Consider the following 21,481-nt stretch of genomic DNA (forward strand, 5'->3'; position numbering starts at 1 on the left):
TTCACAAGAAGCATAAAAATGGTGTGCAGCGCGTCGTTTTACATATATGCGTGTGAATATTTCATACTCGTGTAAATTTTTCATATACCGCACGACAATTTTGTGCTGCTGCGACTCCGTAGCATCCAAATCGGGCTGCTGAACTAGGTACAAACAATTTTGGGACGAAGTGGCGTAAAAAATAAAACCACAAGCAAAATTGGAATCAAGTTAAAGGCGTATGTTTATCAACGTTGAATAAATTAAGAAGGCAACATCAATAAAAACTACTGAATGACATTTAAAACCAATGCAAGTGCCTACTGCAGTACAGGGGCATACATTCTTCTATACATCGGAATTACTCCAACGTATGTAATCAAATTGTTGGTGTATTTCCACTATTTGATGAATACGCCACGTCCCTTTTTCCATATTTACAAATACTGAAGGAGTAGTAGTACAGTAGTCCTTGAGTAGCTGCGGTACACAAGACCATCTACAGTAACATTCTCTATCGACGGCAGAACCAACCTAGGACCACAACACCATAACTCAAGCGTATTTTTTGGCCCAAGTCGCAGCATAAGTGTACAATAGTCCTACGGTAACATTCTCTATCGACGGCAAAGCCCACCTAGGACCACAACACCATAACTCAAGCGTGTTTTTTGCCCAAGTCGCAGCAGAAGTGTACAATAGTACCACGGTAACATTCTCTATCGACGGCAAAACCCACCTAGGACCAAAACACCATAACTCAAGCGTGTTTTTTTGCCCAAGTCGCAGCAGAAGTGTACAATATTCCTACGGTAACATTCTCTATCGATGGCAAAACCCACCTAGGACCACAGCACCATAACTCAAGCGTGGTTTATGCCCGAGTGGCGGCAGGTGGTAGCGGGTACGGGTTGAGGACACGCAGCCAGCAGCTCTACAGGGAATGGTCATTGCCTTTGTTTAAGCACCGTATCGGAGCCAGTAACGCCACTGGGTTCAGGGATTACTGTTGGCTGTGACACATACGGAATCGGCGAGGTGAGCTGGGGTGAGCGGTTGGATGGAATTGCGTTGTAAACTGCAGAGTGATCTAAAAAGGGGAGCTCTAACATAATAAACTTTATGCTGATCCCATCTTCTGCCTTATACAGCATCCGTGGTCAGCGCATCTAAGAGCAGTTGTAAAAATCGCTCATGTGGGTTTGAACGATTAGGGCGGCTGATTTGATATTCAGACTTATTCTTGGAGGAGATAAATAGCCGATCAGAATAGGAAATGGCGATTAAACAGCCGGTAAGTAGGTCAAGCACTATACTTGGATGAATAAAACATTGTGTTTCAGGGGTTCAGGTTGTCAAATACCAACTCTTTCAGAGGCATATTATTCACATTTTGGTAATCGCATAATGTATTGCTTTGCGTATACGTAGCATCGGTTCAAAAACATTTTTAGGGATAAATTTCTTAAGCTGGGTACCTTTCCTCTTTGCGTTATTAGTGACATACTTGATTGCGTTCTATGCCTGCTCAATGTAGGACACAGCTAATTACCACTAAACGCTGTTAATCACTCCGTGAGACCAACTGAGGATAATGACACGATATGAACTTCATCAAAAACTATTCATCACTATTGCAAATCACCTCTTTACTTAACGCATTTAGTGGGATTGCATCAGGAGATTGAGCCTGTGTTTTATTGATTTTTGGGAACTGACATTATATCAGGAAGTAGTTTGTAATGTTCATGAAGATTTGCGGACTGTAATATTTGACAATATGTTATTATTACATTAGGTTTTTTTATATTTTTGTAAAAATTCATTGTGACCCACCTGCCCTCAAACTGGACCCCTGGGAAGAGCGGTCAAGGCCGACAGTGCATTCCATTCAAAATAAATGATTTTGATTGATTGATCAATTTGATTTATATTGTATCCATCGGTTATTTACTATCCCGTTGTTCTAAAGAATAAATCCATTGAGAAAGTTTTACAAACGTCGTCCAAGATGATTGCATTCATCTCCATATTTTCATACTGCACCGGTGCATGTTACTACCGACTCCGCACGTAAACTTGACGGAATATATTTCCCTGTCTCTTTCCTTGAAATCTAATCAACAGTGATGATTAGTTCAAACCATGATATAGTAAATATTAAGGACATCACCCTGCAAAATACCTATGTAATAGCCATGGAACTGACAAGTGAGTCGGTGGACACGGGTAAGTGATGGGGAAAAGTAATTCTGGAACACATCCACACTTGGACGGGCATTCCTTTCCTGGAAGTACTCCATATGTCACAAGCTTTAGTGCTATCTGCGAGGTAGTTGAAATTGCCACGCTCCAAAACTGCCTCTTAACGACGTGTACCTCATAGCTCACGAGATAGGATGGGCCCTTGTAATGGGACTGTTATCAGGCACAATGGCACGTGGCGTCGCTGCCTCGCAGGAAATAGCTCCAACATTCCCTCTGGACGACACACCTGGAGACGCAGTGGGAATTTTAAGCCAGCCATTGATATGCACAGTACTGGTGCTGCGAGAACCAGGTCCTTTTTTGGCATACGTGGGAGAGGAGCTCTGGATCTGGATCGGGTACTGGGCAACACTCCTCAGTTGGAGTAAAGCGCCCAGGGACGAGTGCGTCTTCATTTCACGTCCAATCCGAGGGACCTCCCTATACAAAGCTAGGTACTCATTTACACCCGAGTGAATTGAGGAAATTTGTTGTAAGTGCCTTTCCCAAGGGTACAACGTCGGGGCGCATGTCCAGACATGCCTCGGGACAACCCGGAATCGAACTCGGGTCCCCTTGTTTGACAGCCGAATGCTCTAACGATCACGCTGCACCGACGACACATGACTTTGATAAATCCGATTTGACTTTCCACCCACCCATCCATCCACTAATGCTTCAGTCCGCTATATAGGCAGCACAGTCTGCACCAAATTGACCAACACCCTGCAAACTCAAAACTTATAGCACAAAGTCCCGATTGCTGAAAAAACGACCAACTTATCCTAATGTTCTACACTTAGCAAGCTGCTCGTCGACGATTCCAAGAGAAGGCGTTTTGAACAAAGCAGCTAAGTTTCTTTTAAGACGAAACGCATTATCAGTACTTACCAGTCTGTTGGTTCGCAGGGACGATTTGTAAAAGACGTATTGCATTATCAGCGCTTCCCAGTTGTCCCGTGTGAGTTCATACTGCGAAAATTACTGTTGAACCCAACGACGTTTATTGGAGTCAACACCAAAGTCAATAGCACATCATTCTTACAGACGTATGAAGGCTTTCCAGGGTTTGAAACGGCCAGTTTTTAATACCATACTGTTCGATTTGCCGAAGTAAACCCATTCCTTTCTTCCATTTTCTAAGCAGCAACCTGAATTATAGATGTTCAGTACAATTTTGCAGATTCAAATGCAGATATTGAACACACTTAACGAGCACCCTCCCCATTCATTGTAATCCCTGGACACCCCATACTATTCATTAGATAATGTTGGCATTCCTCCAACTTGAGCAGTCGTTTTTCTTTGTCCGTTTACTGCATCTGTATCCATTTCTCTACCATGCGTCAATCTCATTTATAAAGATACTAACTCTGTCAAGGACATGGTGCACTCTCTTTAGCCGAAGAGGAGAGTTTTTTTGCCAATCATTCTCAAAGCCATCTAACATGGGAAGCAAATTGTCTGTAATATAGAAGTCAAATCTAAATCTAACCCAGAAAGTCAATTTGTTTTTTTACTTACAGTAGCTAATGTTGGACAAAAACCAACCCCCTAGTGAAGCAGTTGAACAGGACATGCACCAAATGCTTTACATCTGTTTTTAAAGTCTGAGTGCATTATATCCTACCACATGCTTAACACTCAGCATTTGGGAAAAGAGTGTGGAAGTTAAAAAGTTAAACACACATCACTACCAACCCCCTGCTGTAGTGACTTGCATAAATGTGTGGCCCAAGGGCTACAGAAATGGAGATGGGCACCACCCCTATGCGTCATATCAAGACGCATATGTCTGGGAGTCTGGGATATTTCAATCTTAAACATGCCAACTGGATATTCGCAAGAAGTTCTTCAGCGTGCGAGTCATCCAAGCATAAAGATACCGAGGGCTACCCACCTACTGGCTCCATATTGCCCAGACTGGGGTCTCTGCACTTCATGTAATATTTTGACACCTTACTTACAATTATCAGGATGTTCTCGCCACTGTTGGAACATTGCCCAGAAAACGTGTATTCCATGATTCCTAGTTCCATCACTCCAGCTGGGACTCATCTTCTAAAAATTCCTTCATCATTTTTCTTTATCGGGTAGTTATAACTGCCGGTCTTTCCTTCTCGTAACGCTTTCGCGTTTGAAGAACAAAATGTCTTGTGCTTTTATGCATATGATTTTGTGGCATATCATCGATCTATACGATCTGGGGTGGAGCGATCAAGGGGATAAACCGCACAGTGACTGTCTACAGTTATCATCGACCCTGTAATACCACAGGACCTGTAAAAAAATAATTCTTTTGTCAATACATATCGGGCGTGGATTGCGAACTGTCGTAGATTTAACAACCGGCTTGTGTCGTGGGGCTAGAATCTCATTCCAGACACGTTAAATGTAACATGGATCTCTTTTAGATATTCTAGTGAGACAGACACTTCAACCCTGCATGGTTATGGCAAAAGTGATCAAACATTAAAAAGATAGATACTATCTTTCAGTTGGTAGAACTAAGCATCATGTGGCACTGATGAAATACTCATACATCGTATCGCACATTGATTTATGAGTGTTGTGTCAAGAGAGGTGGCGGTATTGCTCGCCCTTTGGCGATAGTGAGGATTTCTGTCCATCGGGTGAACTAAATCTAACCTCTGACTTACATATCAATTACCTTTGACAACATGCTTGATGTTGACCTGGGTCAGGATTCTTATTCCCAAATGGCGGCCTTTCAGTTGACAAAGAAGGAACTTGCCCACCAGACAGAGTCACAAAAAGATGTTTAGATAATATGTAGGAAATCCAGCAATATACCAAATCGGTAGGTAAATGACATCCTAGGAGGATAAAGGAAACTTCATGGGCCGGGGTTGACCGACAAACAAAAGCTTAGCTGAGGAAGATTCACCATGTAAGTGAAACCTGGACGAGAAGCTAAGTTTTTTTTTCAACTGCATGTTGTTTTTTTACAAACGTGGCCATACGTTACTCATGTACAGATATAATCCTGGTTTGCTGTTTTGTTCTTTTTTTTAAGCTTGTCAACGATAAAGACAATTGACATAAACTTATCGAAGCAAACAGGTATGGACACGTATAGAAATACGCAGTAAACTATACAGTTCTGAGCGTGTGTCCATGGGAACGCTGGAGGCATGCTCCTTTCTGGTGAATTATTTACGAGCTGTATAAAGCTACGCCTCCAAAGTTACGATGCTGCTCTCATAGAAAGTTATAAATTGTTTCTAATGTGTAAGCGACGACAGAAATTAAACGTCTTGAGACCTTCTTGTGAACAATTTCAATATCGAATTAAACGCCACCATTCAGAATCTTATCCAATATCGTTAGTATAATGATTATTCTTATGTACACGAAATTCTATGGCACAACAATCTCGCCATATAGGACCAATTAAAAAATGCAACGCGTGTCGCCAATCATCTACACTGCCTACTTAAAATTTCTTGCTGTTTGTGGCGTCCGAAGTCCTTTTTAGGGGAGTTGGGGTAATCAACCGAAGTAGGACGTCATAGAGTGATGACAAATTACTTTGTGAAGTAGATAGAATGCTATTTACATCAGGGTCCTTTGACACCATTAAAGAGAGACCTGGCGGTACAGACTCCCATGCACCTTTGACCCCCCTAATGGGGTCACGTGTGACAAAGGTCACTTGACAAAAAAATGAGATCCGACGTCTCCGTAGACTCCGGAAACTCGGGAGGAGAGAACTTGTTCACTGCTGGTGAAAAGGCAAACAGCAGGCCAGTAGAGAAGAACACGGACTTCAACAGTGAATGGGAAAGTCAATAGGTAGCAATTGTAGTAATTTGCAGGTGTGTTTTTATTGCCATATGTGTCGACTGATGGGTTCAGTCATAATTAGCTTCTGACCTCAACCGATCCTTATCTTCAATTCTACCTGCTTTTACCTGTATGTAAATATGTAATTATGTGTGTAAGCATGTATTTTTGTGATGTACATGTAGTGTTTATGAGCCCTGGAAGATTAGCCCCCTAGAGGGACTAAAGGGTATCTCAATAAACTCGATAAACTCAACTCATGCTGCATTGCAATCTACATGATGACTTGCGAATAATTCTAGTGGAAGTCCCTGAACTGTCATTATCAATTCCAAACAAGTGCATTTCACAGCTACGAACGAATTACATTCTTCAGCTTGTGTCCTTTTTATTAGATTGCCAGTTGTTGTTATCTGTAACGGTTTGCTTATAATCATACTGTCTTCAAAAACAAGTTACCAAAGAAAGTCAAAGAAAGTAAACTGTACGTTCATTGTGCGTAGCCTAAACTGCATTATTCAACGCTTGGATAATAGACTGCTAATGTAAACATGCCTTAGGATATGAACATCCACGCAAGACAGTTACAGCCTACTCTAAAGCAATAAAAGCACCCTGAACACCGAGATACATGATAAAAACACACTTTACGACATGGTCGTGCCAGGGGTTCTACACCCTTTATTTAATATGATGTGATATCATCGAAATTGAACCTTTCTATTAGTTTCACCGATTGATTTTCTCGTCCGCTTTTATGTTTAAGCGGTAATTGATTGCGTCGAATGCCTAAATCAATACATGACACGAAATCCTGAAGATATGTATCAAGCAGACAGTAAAAGCTCAACGATGTACACTTGGAACCCCTCTGAATGATTCGATTGACGCTGGCTGCTGACACCTCAGCACTTCGTCTGATTGTTTTCTTTGTAGTTTTGATCTGCAATTTCCAACAAATCATTCGGTAACATGCCCGGAAGCGCTTAGCTCGATCACATACAGCTATATTTTGTTCTTTAAAGCACAGACGCTCCCACGTTTCCGTCCATTGGCGTCATTATGACGCAGATATTACGTCGTTCAATGCACCAATCTGTAGCAAATTCAGAGTTACTTAGAGGGGCATTAATGCGCACCTTATCTTAGAACACCAATTACAGAGTATTCCATTGTGCAAAGGTAAGTATTACTTTATTCCCCGGAGGTAACTTTGAAAGGAGGGATTATCATTTATAGGATGAAGCCCTGGCCAGGACCAGCCACTTAAGAGTGAGTACGTCACGCGGCTCTTTGCAGCAGCGAAGCAGTGCTGATGTATGTATGTGTCTTGCATACTCTCTCAAAGACTCGTCTCTACCAGAATAACTATGCTGGCTGTAGGGAGAATTATTTACGGGGGGGGGGGGGCATAGGGTAAGAATTTCTCGAGCTTCTAAGTGGGAAATGTTACCCCTGGCCAATTCACAGTATTTTGCAAAGATTCTAATATCCATGACATGTTCATGACGCTAGCCTATCACCTATTTACAGTACATTCGACACATCCTGGGAGATTACAATATCCAACTCTCGACCAGACATATCTCAGACCATGCAAGCAACAAGGGGAAAAACTGCAGTCTCCTGCGCAGCAGCAGGCGACCGATGATGATGATGAGTATCCATACACTCATAGGAAGTCCTGGTTGTGGCTACACAAAAGCAGTGTAGAGGCAGCACGACGGGAGAACGTTTAACGGCGACAAGCCGTCCGTGCTGATCTTTTATGAATTTCTTGTTATATGTGTTGGCAGCTAATGGTTTCTTTGAGTGTATTAATATAGTCAATCTGAAATGATACGAACGAATGTGGCCCGGCATGTATCTGAGAAAACCAATATCTATCATTTATTTTATAGATGAACGTAAGAGCAAAACAAGGCAAAGTAAAAGTATCATGCCAAATATGCAAATATTTTTGTATGACTTATTTGGTTAGACGGAAACTTTGATGCCACGATACCCGTTACAGAACCTATGTTTTATTTTTAAGTTGTAAACACCATAGCTATTGTTTTAGTCACATAGCTAGAGATCAAAGCTCGTAAATGTGTACTTATCGACTTAGGATAATTGCACACGTTCTTCTCCTTCGGCGATGAGCATGAAGCAGCATTTCTAGATGTAGCAACAGTAACTAAATCTCGGCGAGATCATATCATCATCAGAAAGTGGCCCGGCGCTTGTGATCTCTAACCGCGGGGACCGCCAGGAAGTAAAGATCTGTTGAGGTCGATTCGGTTGATGGCAGTTCACTCAAACATTTCCCCGGAGGCCTAGTCGTTACGCATCTTGCCACCCACTACAAAGAAATGTCCATATGTTTGAGCCAGTCGATCCATAGTCCAACCGTCTCCAAAGACCACAGTAAATATCGAGTTATTCTGGGAGACAATGGGCTCCAAATAGAGGACTACGAGAAATAGCAAGTTTACATAGCCGTTCCATTTGTACTGACTGCGGCTTGTAAATTTGCTTTTTCGCAGACAGTCAGAGACGGAGGCAAACCATGTCGTTTGGTTTGATGTGGCGAAATTGGTTTGGGCATACTGCTGAAGAAAGTAGCAGCAGTGTCCTTACAGGGTGACTAAACAGACCATCAACTGGCGTATCGGACACGTTCTGTATTCCCTGTCAGTCCCTGCTGTGATTATCAGCAGTCTCATGATGAAATAATTCACGGTTTCAATCTTGTGAATGCTGCCCTTGCTCCTCCACTTTGCTTCCTGCCTTGAAAAATAGGATCAGTCCATGGCATCACGCGTAGAACGAAGATCAATGATAAACGGGTCTGCGAGTGCCATACCTACTCGGTATACCTCGGTTTGACGATGGCCTTAAGACTAAATATTACTTCCTTGTTGGTAAACGTCCTGACAACTTTCCATGGCACCACCTCACCAAAGTTTTGACTTAGCTTCGGGCACCTTAGAGTTGTGTGTCTCAACGTAAGTAGTAATTCTAAGTGTGTTATGAAATGCGTCCATCATGTAATGTTTCATTTGACCAGCATTCTCTATTGCATTTTTAACACTCATACATAATCGAACTATGTTCTTTTTGATAACTACTAGTACAGTACTTGAAACAAAGAACAGTAAGTCTGTACATAGCAAGCCACGACGTTGATTCTTTGACGACACATGTCTTTAATCATGGCGCATCGCGGACTACATCAAAAAATTTTGTTATCCTTGTTTACAGATAGACCTTTCAGCGTTCAGGGCTACCGCTATCGCACACTCTTACCTGCAGGCGACTCACCATAAACTACGTAGAGGTCTGACCCCTCTCCCTTGACTTATCGATTCGTGGGCTATCTGTAGCTATAGTTTTGACAACGTTGGCCTTGAGAGCGTAGTAAAGCAACATTACGGAGCGTATTCCAGCACACAAACGACAACAGAGATATCATAAGGCAATCTGTACTTTATCTATATCGCAAGATTGTCTATTTACATGTCACTGTTGCCCAGTAACGACATCATTCCGCTGAACGATTCGCTGCAGGCCATACGAACGTCACTATCTCTTTCTACTTTTTGTTCAATATTTGCATAGGCGTAAAAAAGGGAGTGCACTTCATTGCTGCTGTCAAATCGTGCAAAATAGAAGCAGTCAATAAGCCTTTATCTCATTGTAAATGTCGAAGAGTCACTTCCAAAGAACCTGTCAGAGATCCAAGACCTTGGACAAGACGGCGCCAACGTCTTCCACACGAATCAAGGGTCTATATTCAATTACTTAAGCTTGTCATCTTCAGGAGAGCCTACAGGTCTAGCATTACGTAAAGAACCACCGGAGGGTTGCAGGTATGATGGTGTTACATGTGTGCAGCCATCCGTAAAACACGTTTTGTAATAGAATAAGGGATGTAAAACTACCCTTTAGTCGTTTTGAATATAGGAAATTCAGGGGCACAGACGATGGTCATATATATCGTTCTTAGAACTTTTTTGTTACGATATTTATTGTGCGTCTTTCTAATGTGTCCATTACCTCTCTTTGGACGCCATTATATAACATTTAGCATGTCTGTTTTATTAATGTATTTGTAACAGAATTTTGATATTCACAAGTCAAATAATTAGATTTAAGAGCAAATTTTGGATGGAAAAAATATCAATCTGCTGAATTGATGAGACTCACATGAGGAACATCACATACCATCCTTCTGCACTGAATAGCTATAAGATATCAACAAAACCAATTAATCATTCTAAGAATATATGATAAGACCGTAGCTGAGTGCCCGAACACCACTTTGAACTACACCTTGACCTTGGTGAACTCTACCGTGGACTACGCCTACCAGATAACCTGGTGGAACTGGGTGAGCAGGCAATGCAGATGGACCCTTCGGGAGGTAGAGGATGTGGGGGAGGAAGACTACGTCCGGAGGCGACCTTAACTCCTGTAACCATCAGCGTACCGGACGACCTGAAGAACCGAGTTTTCAGTTAGCCTCCGTTGCAGGCTTCCCCACGGCGATTTTTCAACTTACAGGTGCGATTCTTTGGCTGTGGGGGGGCGTATCTGCTGGGGGACCGTATCTGCTGGGGCCCTGTATCTACAGAGCCCAAGCAGATACGGTCCCCAAGCAGATACCCTACACACACACAGCCAAAGAATCGCACCTATAAGTTGAAAAATCGCCGTGGGAAAGCCTGCAACGGAGGCTGAGGATTAAACGTTGAAGTGAAGTTTCATCAGGTTGCTTTTTCATTAGATCACAAAGTTCTTTGTACAAAACCAAGTTACCATAGAAAGCCGCATCGTCTTTTGTAGTATCTCATACGCATTCGCGTATCGACCAGAATAGTAAACGTATCGACGATAACCTTTATTTCGACAGGACAGCTCTATCAAATAACGACAGATGTTTTCAGGAGAGGACCGGTTTAGGTCAGCGCTAATGGCGCATTGTTCTGCGATGTTCGATGGAGCCACACGAGCACCTGGCATTCAACCATGGCAAATTTATTGAGGTATCAGGCGGGAGTGGACCTTGCATGTTCGATTCGAATTCGTGGAGGCACATCGCAGCACCGCCTACCAAGGTCTCTCGTGGGCCGTTTACCATGGAAACTACATTATGTACCATACGTATATCTACCATTGTCATCATCAACCGGGGGGAGGGGTGAATTGTATTAGTAGCATTGGTTGTTTGTCAGAGCCTCGAATATTTTTCCTTTCCGACTATTTTTCTGGAAAGACTTGAACTTGTAGTACCATATATTATAGAGGTAATGGTTAAAGTTAGCAAATGTAGATTAAACTGCAATTCAGCATCATTCCACATGGAAAGGCCCGGCTTTTGCTGGGCTACATGTATATTATTTTTTTGTGTTTTTTTTTTTTAAATCATTTTGCTTTGCACCCAGCCACAACATTGCCACCACCTGGGAGACAGCCAGGAACGGACCTGCCTGAAGTCTGGAGAACGGAAGCATTTGGAACGTCCGATAAAGACCCACACATCTTCAGCCTAAGGCCACCACTGCGCAGTGCTGCGACGAGAGAGAGGATAAGTGTGTTTGATCATGTTGGGAGGGGAGATCCGTTACCATGTTCCTAAAGACCTTATTTACAGGAAGATTCGCCCGAAGACGATTCGTATGTTAGACGTGTCATAACAAGGCTCCATAACGAGTACAAAATCTCCAAGTTATCTTGTAAGGTTGTTAATGATCCCATTTGCTTTCAATTTCTATTATCAGATTCTGTTTCAGAGATCATCAAAGATTTCTACCGACGGCTGGTGATGAACGACGTGGCAGAGCTGGAGTTCTAGCAGTGTCAGGACTGCAGTACCCGACCAGCAGTGCCAACGGAGGACGAGCCCAGTATCGGGCTGCTCATCCCGCCTTCTGGCGAGAGACCTGCCTGTCCAACCAGCTGGACGGTTTCTTGATCGGCGAAGACTGGAGTGCTCCCAAGCAAGCAGCCCTCCTGGGTGGGTAAACCGGGTGAAGGCGAAGATGCGCCCCGCCGAGCCGCAGGACCTCGATTCCCAACTACACCCCAGACAACTTCCTGATGGAGGACATTGAGATGATGACCGGCAGGGAGCAGACAAGGGCTCGGCAATGATAAACTTGAATCATTTAAGGTCGGAGGGAACCATTTTATTAGCTGTTCTCCATTCACGCCTTACTGAGAGTGGCGACGACATCTAGCAGGTAAGAATATAAATTCGTCCTTATTTCCATGTAGCCTTTTTTTTCATGTTCAGACCAAACGATGATGTGGACGACGATGTAGCAAAAAAACATATTATGAATACCTTCGTGAAATCACCACTTTAACACCAGGAAAGTGGGAATTAATTGGTGAGTCAGTGAAGTATAGCAATGCTGATGACAAGTATAGTGTCTGTGTGGTGTTTTGTCGCAGCTTGCTGCCAGAGTCAAACGCCATAGGACAGAAGCAACAGCAGTCCTGAAAACGGACCACCAGTGCGCAACATGTGGACGGCTGTGTGCCTCAAGTTTCGGACTAAGAAGCCACATGAGGTCACATCCCCCGTGAATGAGAACACTGACAGTCATCTTCGACTTCGAAGGATCGACTACCAAGAAGCATATCATAGTTATCACAACATGTAGCCTCAGGACATTTTCTCCCTAAAACCGTTACGCTGGCAGCAACTTTGGGTCTACTAGATCAACCACTCCTTTGACCTATACTCCTGCGATACCGGTAATCTATGCGTGCTATAACAACCGAGATGCACAAGATATAGCGATAAGCTATCACACTCAGAAAGATTTTTACAGAGGTTAAAGACAAGTGTTATCCTATTCATTGTAAAACTCCCCCTCTCCAAATCAAATGTTTCTTCACTTCCTCAGGTTGCTTAGTTCAAAAGTCCTGACGTGGGCAGAAAATCTTATCCACCAACGCTCACTGTAACCTAAGGGTACGACTGCATTAAGTCAAACTTTTAATGGCAACTTTTTTTTAATACCATTACAGTTTTTGTGGAATATTTTCAGGTATAAACTTCATGAAAGTATATCAAATCCGCCAACGCTAAGGTTACGACTAAATTGCATAAAACTTAAAGTAACACTTTTTTAATACCATTGCGGATTGTGTGGAATATTTTGAGGTATAAACTTCATGAAGGTTGATTAAATCCTTCAAGAACGCTCACTGTAACCTAAAATTACGATTACCTTAAGGTTACGACTACATTACATTAAAATTAAAGTAACACATTTTTTTATACCATAGCGAATTGTGTGGAATATTTTGAGGTAGAAACGTCATGAAAGTAGATCAAACACTTCAGGAACGCTCACTGTAACTTAGGGTTGCGACTACAAGAAATAGAACTTTCTTAATTAAACGTTTTTTCATACCATTGCGGATTATGTGGAATATTTGGTGGTATATACGTCAGTACAGTAGATCAAATGCCATCTATTCATCTTGATTGCTACGCATTAGATATGGCGGTATGGGCCGAAATAACATACTAAAGCATCTATTTTCCTTTATGATGCCAAGCCATAATCCTTCTACGAATTATGACCAAAACTTTAATGCACCAGAATGATAAACACGATAACTCTGCTATATCACCGCATTTATTGTTCCCATCAGTGGTTAATATAATCGAACTTTGAATGCGTCCATTGATATAGTTCATATAAATTCAATATTCAGTGTACAACTCAACAAATAGAAGGAGGATCCGTGCGCTCGGCTGATAGCAAAACGGGTAAATGTTTATAAAAACCAGAGACGTATACCTCGCCCAACATGTCCAGTTCATGGCAAAACACCTAATCAACCATGAAAGTAACATTCTGGATCTGCTATGCACTAATTAAAAATACATATTAAAGACAGACGAATAGAGAAAACAATGTTGCACCCTGTCTGTCCCACGCTGTCTGTAAAGAGATCCAGTGTTAGGCAAAGGAAGACACGATCTCAGGGTAAGGGCGCCACACGGGGGATACGACGGGACAACGTTCGCAGATCTCTCCAGTCTCCCATGCTGTCAGACCTCAGCCGAGCTGCCCTTGGTTCACAGTTAAGCCAACGCGAGAGTCAGCCCTGGAATAGGCCAATGTTGTGATCGTGGCGGACTCTATGACAAAACATCTGAATCCAAGGCGGATGACCCGAAGTACTGGTAAAGTAGTCACCTGCAGGACACACAGAGGGGCTCGCTTAGAACAGATAGGAAGACTGGCCAAGGAGGATCTATCTGACACTCAGCCTCAGTTACTTATTCTCCACATTGGCACCAACAATCTCCATGAGGACCTCTCGTCCATAAAGTTCGAAACCCTGGGTAATAGTTTATCCGGAAACTCGACCCAACTCTGTAATATTCAGGTTACTAGCCAGAAGACAAGACACTTATTCCAACAATGAATAAAATGGTAAACCATTGCATTTGGGACAGAGTTAGCATATTGTATCAATATGTATATACCTACAACTGCTATACGGGAAACTTTCGTGACATATTGGTTGAGGTTCTTGTTGCATAACACTGACTACGAGGTATTAGAAATAAGCCTAATACATGTACAGTCACGGTGAAATGGCAAGAGCAATGCATAAAACCTTCCGATAAGAGTGATCCGGACAGCAACGTATTTGAGTGGGAGGGCGTTACAAAAAGATAGTACCGTAACGGATTTGGGCTAGCCAACACGAGTTTAGTAAAAAGGTTAGGGGTGACGCCGCTTTCATACAGAAATGTCGGGACATTTCCTTGCTGAGAGTCAACGCTCCAGAACTCCAGCTACAGAAGGTTATTATTAATTCATCAGACGTGCAGATCTGGAAATACTTGCTGGAATGACGTTTTGTCACAGGAGGTTGCTTCTCGGGGTTTTACTGCGTTGCTAATTGTTTTGGTGGGGTTTTTTTTCAAAATAGAGGGCGTGACGAAGTGGGACACAATAGGTTATTTATGTGCTGGACAGATTGGTTTAGAGCTACTGTTGCTTGTACCAATTAATGAAAATCAGGACCCGTTTCTTAATTTGTTTAGTATACTATTCATGGGTAGGAAACGGGAAGAAAAATTTTCTAAGCTTTTCATCCAATTATCAATGAAAAACAGACATAAAAGATACCAAAATACATAGAAAGGCGTGACCTGAACACAGCGCAACGAGAAGAAAGATGCTGGAGCAGGTAATGCAAGTATTATGCAAGCTTAGTGAGCTCGACGCAGCGAGTGTTTGATCGGCAGCACATGGCCGACAGACAAGAATGCTGAGTACCAGCGGAGGCTGTTATGTCACAGTGGACCTGTCGTGGGCTCAGCGGTAGTTCTATCATCAAGTGCCATTTTGCACTCACTCGAGGATAATACTCGGCAAAATGTTGTCATTACTCATACTTCCTAGTGACCGTCATGGTGTTAACGCGCACTTCTAGGTACTAAAGTATACTTCTTCAGAGATTCCAACATTAGTAGGCGACATTTCCGGTAAGAAAGTGTGATAAAAAATGCACGTGCCGGTTTAAATTGAACTTTTTGGCAGTAAAGCGCCATGAAATGTGCATGACGACGGTGTAATGTTGCTTCCGAGTACATTGGTTTCTTTTATGGGGCCCCTGCGCTTATGGACTTTCTCGAATCATGTGCTCACCAGCGGAGCAAATATCACTCTGTTTATTGTGCTCTCGTGTAAAGTTCTACTACAGCCAGCCACCACCTGAGGTCCTTGGAATTTTTGATAACTTTTAAGTTCATAATTTCCTTGGATCCCAAAATCGGACACCATCATTACGCCGAGTACATGCTCTGAAAAAGTGATGTCATCTCCTGTGATTGTACATATGTAAATATTTTGCGTTTGGGAATGCATCTCATTATGTATAAGCAGCAACACCTGTGCTGCATTACCATGTGAACCAGTCAGAATTGCCTTGAAGAAGGTGACAAATGGTCACCGAAACGTCGATGGAATAAACCCCTTGGTTGTGTAAAAATTTATGCTCTGAAAAGTTTGTCAAATGCTGAACTTTGGAAGGTAAAGAAATGTGGTGGATTCGATATTCGTTGACGTGCTGATTGTCAAGAGGGGAAGACAGAGGAAACGATGGGAAGACAACATAAAAGAATGGCCGGGACTAAGCCTAGCTGAAGCAATGAGAGCGACAGAGTACAGAGTGAGGCGGATGAAGCTGAATGAATTATGTATGGTTTATCAACAAAAATTGTAACATGGCAGCTAAAAGCTGAATTGCGTACACTGTACAATATCACACTATCTTAAAAACACAAGGAAAATACTACCGACGTCTTGACATACATTATAAAAACATTCATAACGGTTAAAAGGTTTCGTGTAATACAGATCATGCTAGCCTTAACTTGAATCAACATTATCTAGTGAGATAGGATAGTGGAGAGACTATTAATGGTGCCTTAACGACCCAAAAAGAGGTCAAAGGATAGGTGAGGTGAGAATGATCAAATGTCGATATAAAGAGGTGAATGTATCACTTCTTTGTGCCTTCCCGGGCTATACCATTAGACTGCAATATTGAAAGTGATACAAAAATCATTTATGAGGATGAGGACCACGTACACGAAAACCGAAATTGAAAGAATATTTATCTATCAGCATATTTAAGACCCGATACTGCAGGATCTATAACATTGAAGGTGTGGGGTCTTAACAGTAATATTGTACTATCAAGCACTAGGGCTATTTAAATGCACACAAAAATCTAATTTCAAGCAAGTTTCTTCATACCTACAGTTTATTTTTCATGGGAAGCAACAACTATTTCCATCAAGAGGTCTATTCAACCTTGAAGTCAAAAACATAGTTTACAACGTCACATTGCCTCTTTCCAAAGGGATTATGTAGATTCAAGGTAACTGACCCACGATAAAGGACGCCACAAGAGGACCTAAGTCTCTCTAAGACTCTTGGTATAACGGTAATGGGCGTAATCGTTCTTCCGTAACCCTTGTTATCTGTAGTCGTTTCCTGATTGCAGCTTAAAGACTACTTCTTTAGAATCCACAACATCGTCCAAGAACACATTCCTCAAGGTATAAACAACGGCTTAAGGAGCTTTCTAGTGACCTTAAGTGAGGCTCGAGGAATCTTGTCCTGATCTGCAAACGCTGCACAAAGCGATGCACTCTTGCATAACAAGAGGCTTTGCTGGACTTGATGTTGTCCTTGAGAGTCTTGCTCTTGCAGTATATCACTGTGGCAAACCATTACTCACTCATCATCCTCTTACTACGCATCCCGCTGGTTTCATAATGGCTTATTTTTTATCTTTAAAAGTTGAGTTGTTGACGTCAAAGTCTTCGTATGCTATACGGCAAGCCGTGCGAGATAAATCACTGATATGGGAGGGGTATTAACATGGTAAAGCAACAAGCGATATAGCCACTGGACAGTCGTGTCTCCATAAATCATATAGAAACTAGGATCATATTCAGCAAGACGCAGCAATGTCAAGAGGCAAAAATAAAAATGATAAAAAATTAATGTTCTAATGACAAATCAGCATCTTACACCCGAAACATTGTCCAAAAAAGTTAACCGATACAACATTTGCTTTTGCTGACTGTCCCATTGGGAAGGCCGGATAAGAGCAAAAAAGAGAGAAAAAGGGTAAAGTATTAAGAGGTCTTGTTAGAAGCCAGGGCGAGAATTGGAGAGCCCGGTGCGTACCGTTTTAGGTTGGTTGCCACCGATTTTACTGGGCAATCTTCATTAACAATCATCGAAACACTCACTGAGAAAGAGTATGCGAATGATCTACTCGCTTATGTCGAATTCCTGCAATCCAAGCTCGCCACCACCACGCCACACGTCCTGAATACACTCGGGTTTTCTCCGCGGCCAGGTAAGTTGTGCGATTTACCCAAGACTGAAGGACTGAGCCAAGATGATCTTGAAGACATTGAAGACACCCTGACCAATCTGATGAAAGATAAGGGAAAATCGCGCCAAGCACCTATATGCGCACGGCGCTGGTATGAACTACATGGACTATGTAACGTGACTAGGAATGATATAAGGCGCCTCAAGTGTTGCGATCGCGATTTAGGAAACTGTACTTTTTTTGATTTCGCTAAATAAAAGGATTGATTTTTTTCCGTTCAAATGTTACTGGGAATTTTTTTTTTGTTTATCCTCCTTTATGTGGTGAAACATGCTATCGTGTGGTTATGATATTCAGGTGGTGTCACATGAAAGACGTAAGGTGTATATTTGATTATTCTACAATAGAAAAAAAATTAACAACTGAAGGAAACACATGCGTTGTAATACTGACATCACTCTTGCTGCTACAATGCATTCGATAGGAGTGTAGAGCGTATTGTAATATCCAAACATAGAGACTTGGAACCAACTACTCATCCATCAACGGCGTCATCACTGGCAATATGCTTGTTGAGGCGTTAATATGTATCTGGCTCAAACGATAAGAATAAAACTATGAGTTTTTTTCTTTAGAGCTGCTAAAGCCCCAAAAACTCCATTTTGCATACTGCAGCCAACAAGTTGGAACAAATGTAGCCATGTGTGTCTGACTTATCTACAGGCAATATCCAGACTGTGAGGAGGGTGCGCTACTTTACGCCAGCGTGCACGCGTACGCTCCAATGATTCTGGTTGTCAGCATCGTAATGATTTCATGGCGAATTCATCATCATCATTGACAAGACATTTCAAACAAAGATCGGTGCCAATATATGTTCTCAATTAATCTTTAGGCATCGGTAAATGACAAGGACAAAAAAACATTAATCTCAGTTTCAACTGAAGCTAAGAATAGTTGCTCTCAGGTTAAGCTAATTCATGAGGAAATGACTCCCATATGGAGTTTCTAATTATCTCGTGTGATGATCACAGACCGAACTTCAGTCAACCGTACCAATGGATTCAGACGACATGGACATGAGAGGAACCGGATCGTCTTGGCTTTGCTTTTAAAAGCTTTTCGGTTGTATGTGAAGGTCTGTTTGAATGGCAGCATGCCGTATCTAATCCATAGCCTCCCAACAAGAAGTGGCTTCGCTGATCTTCTTACCATTAAAAGAACATTCCGTGGATCTAGACGAACAAATGGAGCTCAAGAAAAACAGACAGAGGCTTAGGAAGAGTCAGTCATACTTATAGGAACTTGTATTCCTGTGGAGCGTTGCAAATGCTCATTGCTGAAAATGGTCACTACGTCTGTTTGCTTCTGTAAAGGGAATTGTCTAACAGCTAACTTGGACCAATCAACCTGCAGCTGTTACTCTTACTATTTATTATAATTATAGAACTTTAAGCTGAATAGCCATTCTTTTTGGTGACAGTACCCACCAATGTATTCCTAGGTTCTCGAAAAATTTAAAGTAAAATGAAATCCGACAGGGGACACAACAAAGACATAAGATTGATAGGGAAATGTGGCTATCACTCCCTGAAATTGTGTGAACCGATCGAGTAAAAAAATTGATTGTTATTGTGTTGATACTCCGACTCACCTTCACTTCATTAATCCAAGAACCAATAATATAGATTAGTGTGGATTTATGTATCATGATATGGTAGCTGACAACAGAATCTTTCATGATATAGATAAAGTGCCCATCTTGATCTACTTTTTGCACATCTTAATGGCGCAGTATGTCGATATCTTAGTCGCAATTACTGTAAATTCACTTACAGTCAGATGCTCATAACAAAAACCGTACGATAATAGCTTGAGTATGAGTATACAGTATATATATAATTCAAGTTTGTATGGCTAGAGCCATATTGGCTCGCTCATGCGTGAAGGGAACCCATTACAGCAGCGAGAAATGGGAATTTAGAAATTGTCTTCACCGACTGTGTCTGCAACTGCTGATATGGACTTCTTATGATGGAGATCATCTGAGAAAAACAACGACCAACTGGTATCGCGTACAATCTTTTAAACCTATAGTGATCCTATAACAACAAGAACAGGAATAACCACATATGGATGTTCAAAAATGCAACTGCACGCACAAACAGACGAGTATGAGCGCAAAGTCTAATAGAAACAGAATGTACACTTATGAAATGTTAAAAAAATGCTTACTTTTAGTGGACAAAATCTAGTTGACATTGCCCAGGAACAAAGTGAGCTCGATTTTAGAAGACCTGACAGCGATTTCCGATGGCCGCTCACAGACGTTTGTCATGTAAAAGGCCTGCGTTGTTCCTGGAAAGATAGGAAGATTTCTAGGAACGACACGCCATTATCCTTCTCACCGTTTCACCGCGCTGCTAAATCATCTTCAGACGGTTGTTCCAACCATCCGCTCTGACCATGGTGAGCAATTTTTCTTCAAGTGTAAAAATAGCTTCGAACGTGCAGAAACTTTGGCCTACTCACATGTACAGCGGACGGAAAGTCTTCCCCATGGAGTTTTAATATAGAGCCTGTCCATTCCATCTGTTCCCTTTATTTGAACGTGTTCCAGCTGATGATAAGTTATAACGTTAGGTATTGGATTTCTGCGAAGAATAGATGTGATTTCATTTCAAACACCGCTGAGCAATAAATTGGGATCACCACCAGGGATTCAATTAAAGACAATCCCATTCTTCAAATCAAACGAAAACAGGATAGTTTCGTGTGCTATGTAAAACTTTTTTTTGTTTGTTTATGGAAGATATTAAGTATGTACCCTTTGTGGCAGAAGCATTAGCAATCAGTGTAGATACGGTCCACATTTGAAAGCAATTTTGACTTTTTTAATGTCACGAAGAAAATAATATGTAGTATCTCGCTTATCATTGTCAAACGATAGTACTGATTGCAAAGCAGCAAGACAAGTTTTGGCAGCAAGGGAAACCTGCCAGTGTTGAAAAATGTCCAACATCTAGAGTCAAACCTCGCCAACCAAACATCAGGCATAGCCGACCTCCTCTGGACATTAACTACGTCACCATCTGATATGAACGCATGTTACCCAACCAGCAACCATTTTGCTGTCCCGTTGATGTATAATTGCCCAAATCAACAATTGAAGACAATTGCTCCATGCACAGGGATAAATCAGGGAAGCACCTTGATATTGTGCAAAGTGGAATTTGGGCATAGGAGACATGAGAGCACTTTCTCAGTCTGTCTTAGACAGCAACAGACGATCTACATAAAGACCACATTTGATTATGAAACAAACGCGTGCTTCATTGAAATTTATAAAAATAAAGATATGGGGTTTGTTAACTGTGGGTATCTCTTGTAGATACGTTTCCTGGGAACTTCGTGTATATGTACAAATGCAATGTGTTTTGTCCCGGCCAACCAATCCATTTTATGAACCAAATCTCTTCCCAACACGAACCATTTGTTCTCAGTCACTTGAGTGATTGTTGAGACCAATTTGACTGTGTTTTGTCCTTCACATTTCGTTCTGAGA

Source organism: Branchiostoma lanceolatum, chromosome 9, assembly GCF_035083965.1.
Source record: "Branchiostoma lanceolatum isolate klBraLanc5 chromosome 9, klBraLanc5.hap2, whole genome shotgun sequence".
NCBI classification, from domain to species: Eukaryota; Metazoa; Chordata; class Leptocardii; order Amphioxiformes; family Branchiostomatidae; genus Branchiostoma; species Branchiostoma lanceolatum.